General features: G+C 32.7%; 1 protein-coding gene across 1 annotated transcript in view; it reads right to left on the bottom strand.

Annotated features, from left to right (window-relative positions):
• Positions 1–466, bottom strand: part of LOC108692304 — a 23,205-nt gene extending 22,739 nt beyond the window's left edge. Inside the window, exon 1 of the mRNA XM_018200492.1 lies at positions 308–466. The gene's annotated coding sequence lies outside the window, so the exon portion shown is untranslated. The remainder of the gene's footprint in view (positions 1–307) is intronic.
• Between the last annotated feature and the right edge of the window lie 5,840 nt (positions 467–6,306).

Below are 6,306 nucleotides of genomic sequence, written 5' to 3'. Positions count from 1 at the left end.
TGTGTGTGTGTGTGTGTGTGTGTGTGTGTGTGTGTGTGTGTGTGTGTGTGTGTGTGTGTGTGTGTGTGTGTGTGTGTGTGTGTGTGTGTGTGTGAGAATGCAAAAGAATTTTAAAACTTGCTATTTTCATAAATATCTCTCTTTTCCTTATACTTTAGATTGCTGTTTTCATTACTTTAGACTGCTGTTTTCTATTGAGATTCTTTGAAAATGATATAAAAAAACCACATTAATATAAACGGAGTTTAGTAAGTATAAATAAATCATTACATATCACACATAAATCATCTTTTTTCGTCGAACTTACCTTTTAACTTTTTAACAAAATATGTAAATTTACGTTTAGTAAAGCGTCAATTTTGAAACCATTCTTATTTGAATAACACAAATAGATATAAGAAGACCAATAAAAGTTATACAAGAAGTATTATACTACACACCACACCACTATTTCGTGATCAACAGAACATGCCATTGCTGCATTTCTTACGGATTGATGGCATTGGTGCACTTGTACTCGACAAAAAAGGCAAATCATAAACATACGAAATATCTAGAAGGAGTATAACAGCCTGAACTATGTTTAAAAGGCATGCTTTACATAGAAGTTATAACATCGATATTATGAAACTGACCAATCACAATCCATTCCATTCTTCAAAGGAATAGCTATAATTGGCCAGTATCATAACATCGATCTTATGGCTCCTGCACACTGGAAACGCCTTACCGCACGGCAAAATGAGTCACGAAAATAACCAATAAACACATCAGGAGTGTAAATTTATTGGCTACCGCATGACATTTCACCGCGTAGCTGTTTCCGCGTCCAATGTGCAGAAGTCATTAGAACTTCGGCATAAAGCATGCCGTGTAAGGCCGAATTCACATCTTGACGGAAAAGCGGAAAGCGGAAACTACTACTGCGAGTTCCGATTGGCTTCTGCTTTTCCGCTTTTTCGTTAAGGCGTGAACCCGGCCTAACAGATCATTTCCTGGATTCAAGGCCATTCTACATTGATCATATCATAGACATCGCAAGTCACAAGCTTGTTGCCAATCCAGTTTCAATATTAAAGTCTCACGATGTTTACGACGCTTTCGACGCTACGACCAATGTAGAATGGCCTTCACACTAAATCCGACGTGCGTCGTACGACGTTCTGTAACCAATCAGAAAGCAGAATTTTATTTCGTATTGATGATACAAAGCAAAATCCTGTTCTGTCGCGCTATACCGCAATAATAACTTTTTTCCGTACATGGGAATTAAAAATTGCTAGTAACAAGATACCTCTGATCACATTTATAATGAAGTCAAATACACAAGTTCGCAGAAACTTTGAAAAGTTAAATGATACAATTAAAAGTAAAAATGATACACAAGCAAGAATTACATTCACTCCAATCTAGTGGCAAACTATCAGCAGATAAAAATTGAGATTGTATTCATTATGATAAAATTTGAAATTCACACATTACGTACGTACGTTTACTCCACGAAATTCTAAGAGAGAAAAGTTTGGTATCACTCGAGAACAGAATCCCCTCAAACATTAATTTAACTTCGACGAATGTTAAACGCTACCAACGCTACGCTAGGGTCGTTCACGGATCTGTAAACGTTAATATTACCAATATACTACGTCGGAAGGAATAACGTTGATATAGTTGTGACGTAACACGCTCTCATTAGTGACGTCATGATCGTGTTTGTTAGCGCTATTTGCAGCTCCGCGAACAATTTATAGCACTAAATAGCGCGAATAGTGTCTCCCCGAACGCATCCACAGATTTATAAGTCTATGGGTCGCGATGCTGCAAACGCTTTGAAGCGTTTTTTAATTGATCAGTTTATAAAATTCTTTCTTCTAATTGATCTATCAATACTTCAAAGCATTTGTAGCGAAATTTTGACACAACTTATGATAAGAGGCTCTGCATAATAAAAAGGAACAGGGAACAGAGAATAAGAATTTCAACCTATCAGAAATCATATATTGTGGGATACACAGTTTCTGATAGGTTGAATTCTTATTCTCTGTTCTCTATTACTTTTTATTGTGCGGAGCCTCTAACAGAATGGATACTACATTCGAGCGCATGTCGTCCGTCATAATCAAAACCGGAAATTATTATGGTATTAATGTGTTTGTCGTGCAATTCAAATGGTTGCTGTTATTCGCAACAATAGAGTTGAAGTCAAATTATTTAAATAATCCAAGATGAAAGATAGAATAGAATATAATTGTACAAGCGTGCAAAAATATATTTGACAGCGTGTCAATATGTCTTGCAATCATCTATCCAGTAAACGAGAATGGATTGAAATGAATTGAAATGGATTCAGAAATATTGATTTACGAATGTTAAAATGAATGCTTTTCAATCCTAAATGCATTTTTATTCATTTATAGGAATTGCATGAACTATATCTCTATGTCTCTCAATCTAAAAATAATATTAACTTTTTCTGTACATTATGAATACTGTTCAATTCAAAATTTTAAATAGAAAATGCAGTTTTTCAATTCAATTGCATCCAATTGAATCCAATTGAATCTAATTAAATCCAAAAAAAGTATTCGCTATTTAAAATACGCATTCGGATAAAAAAAATTTCAATCCATTTTAATCCATTCTCGTTTGCTGAGTATATAATGATATATCTCTATAATGTATACTAATCTGTATAATGTATATTAATCTATTACGGGATTCTCTAAACATTTTATTGATAATTATCGCTATCGTTGACTAATGATAGCTAATGAGAGTCACGCTTTCTTCAAGATTATCTTGCCATTGACTGTCGCTAGTTAATGATAGCATCAATTGACTGTTAATGACGGAACCAATCAGCAATCGCTTCAGCATTATCTAGATTCTAGAGGTTGTTCGCGTCGCACGCTCCAACATGCCTAAAATGCTCCAATACATTCGCGTGACCAGAATCAATAAGGCGACTAAATGTTCACATCGCGTTAGAGCATACTCTATAGATCAATTAAGAGCATGCTCTATTTGTCTCACTTCAGAAGGTGATATGTTGGACATGTTACTTATGTATGGTTGAAAACGTATTAAAAAACTATATTCAAAAAAGTATTTCAAGTTCATTTTGTACAAAAATCTATTTAATAAATGCATTTGATATAAATATAAAAATATAATATAATAATATAGTATAATATTAATAAAATAAAATAATATTAATACAATAAAATATAATATAACTTTTATAGAAAAGCAGGTTCATGTAAATGCAATGCAATAAATTAAAATGTCAAGGATTTTAGCAAATGTAGTTAATTAATAAAATTCGTCTTTTATTATATTCGTATGACATTATAAATTTCAAACATTTCGACTTACAAAATCTTCATCAGTGATAATAAAGAAAACATATTTATGTAACCCCAACGTCAACGAACATACGATATGTAACAAAAATTATCACTCTAGACTAATCTTTATTTAGTTATTCCTGCGTTAAGATATTATGGATCAAAATAAATATCAAGTCAAAAGTTTGAAAATCCATTGTAAAATTGTGTTTAACTAGTTCTTCAGTTGCTATCGAGAATTAGCTCAGTCAATAATTTCATATAAAACGTCATTCCGAACGAGGATTTCTTCAATGACTATTCTACTATATTCTGTACAATTAAATGTCAATTTCTGATTAAAAAATTATATTTAATTCAATATTGATGAGAATTTATTTTTTACTTATGTTAATTTATGTTAATATACAATAGAATAGTTAATATTTTAACGCAGAAATAATTAAATAAAATTAGCCTAGAGAGAAAATTAGCCTAGCGATAATTTTTATTATATACATATGTTAGTTCGTTGAGGTTGGTCATTATACGCATTTATTAAATGCGTTTTTATACAAAATGAACCTGAAATACTTTTTTTAATACAGTTTTTTAATACGTTTTCAATTATTACTCATGCGTAACATGTCTCATCATTATATCACTTTCTGAAGTGAAGCAAATAGAGCGTGTTCTTAATTAATCCTGGAATATGCTCTAACGCGACGCGAACAAATCTTTAGAAGTATTAATTAAAGATATTAACAAATCTTAAAGATATTAATCATTAAAGTTTACGATTCAGGTTGTGAAATCCATCACAGCCATGAAATACTGCGATGCGAATAAGCGTTGCGGTCATATTTTCATGTGAGGCGCGAGTCTGAATCTGACATGGGCTACGTTAGACGATTTAATAAATTTTACTGTAAATACTATTTCCATACCAAATTCACATCAGGCACAAGATTAAGCTTTTTATAGATCATGTCAGATTTTTTTATGAAGTTATGGCGTAGCAAAGAACAGTGGCAAAGTATCGTGGCATTCGTGGCACTGATGAGGAAATTTCTACTAGGGCACATACATGCAATTTATATGTAACTGTTATAAAATCCTTTTAGTAATTATGCAGAAAACGGTCGACCTCACCAATTTTAATGAAATTAGACTCATTCGATGTATTTTTGAAATGAACGAATCTGGTAGAAAAAAATGTCACTCTGCCTCGCATATCAATATATTAAGCGTTAAAGTTCACGATTTAGATTAGAAAATCTGTCAGCATTTATAACCAATGGAGACAGTAGTGCGAGACACTCTGAATTCGACATGAGTTTTTACTGTCTCTAAAAAGACTGTTTTTACACTCTACTATCTTCATGGGTTAAAAATATTTGAAGCAGACAATATCTAAGTTGCAATTTCTAGACGATTAGGAGCAGGTAGGATATGTTATTTATTTATTGTTCGAAGCAGCGTACCGCAAATAATCATTGTAACTATTGTAGACGCTCATTTAGCGATACTTATGACATGCGACAAATTTTCCTACAATGCTACTATTCGCGACATGCGATATATTCTGTGCAACTATTGTAGACGAGGCTTTATAGTCGTAGATCAATGCATAATATTTTGAAATGATTGCATGACAACATTGACCCACAACTACAACTCAGGTTTCACGATTTAAATATGGTATTGAGTTGAGGGCCATATAGCTAGCAATATGTTATTCGTCATTTTAACATTAAAATGACACACGCCATAGTTTACTAGTGCACTGAGATTCTATATAATATTACTTGAAAATGTTTTAACACGTCAAATGACATTCCTGCGATGACGTCAATAATCTGCGACATTCGACCGTCATTAAAACATCATTTAATGACGTTATCCATGATCAGTAAATGATCAAAATTTTATATAAAAATGACGTGTGTTTGCTACCCGGGAAATAATAATTTACAGTCGAAATTTATCAAAGACTTTTATAATAGTTACACATATATAAATTGCATGTGTACTCTGGTAATCAGAAATTTCCTCGTCAGTGCCACGAATACCACGATACTGGTCAGCGTCATGATACTTTGCAAATGCTTTGCCACGCCATAACCTCATAAAAAAATCTGACATGGTCCATAAAAAGTCTAGTGGATTTGATATGGAAATAGCTTAGATTCGCAGTAAAATTTATTAAATAGTCTAACGTAGCCTATGTCAGACCCAGGCTCGCGCCTCACATGAAAATATGATCGCAGCATTTATTCGCATCGCAGTATTTCATGGCTGTGACGAATTTTATAACCTGAATAGTAAACTTTAACGATTAATATCTCAAGTTCGCGAGGCAGAATAACACTTTTTTCTGCCAGATTCCTTTGGTTTAAGGTTAACCACATCAAATAAACCTAATTTCATTGATTTTTGAGATGGCAGTGGCAAAAACTAAATTATTATTCTTTTTTCTTGTCAAACCTTCATTTTTACACAAAAAATCAATAAAATTAGGTTTACTCAATATGTCTTTCATAAAACGAAGGAATCTGGCAAGAAAAAGCGTCATTCTGCTCTCTGAGATATTAATTTTACGAGTATTCAGGTTAGAAAATCTATCACAGCAGATACAATATATACAGTATATACAGTAACACAACTCTCTGTCGGCATCTTTGATGTCAGTGTTGGCCAAAATGGAATGCGCATGCGTGAAATAAGTAAGTTTCCTAGGTGTTGTAATGGTTACCTAAACGTCTTTCTCTTTTCATCCTTTTTTCGCTCTGTTAAAATGTCCTCATAAAACTCACTAGAATTATTTGCGTCGCATTCCAACGCGTTAAAGTGAGTAAGAACTTTTGTAGGAGCATGTTGGAGCATCCAACGTGAATAAACCTACTGCTGAAATAATCTAAACTTTAAAATTACTATAAAATAAATTGTAAATATATTGAAAAATAAAAAAAAATGTAAG

The sequence above is a fragment of the Atta colombica genome, unplaced genomic scaffold (genome assembly GCF_001594045.1).
Source record: "Atta colombica isolate Treedump-2 unplaced genomic scaffold, Acol1.0 scaffold69, whole genome shotgun sequence".
NCBI lineage: Eukaryota > Metazoa > Arthropoda > Insecta > Hymenoptera > Formicidae > Atta > Atta colombica.
This window is presented reverse-complemented; position numbering and strand designations above follow the sequence as displayed.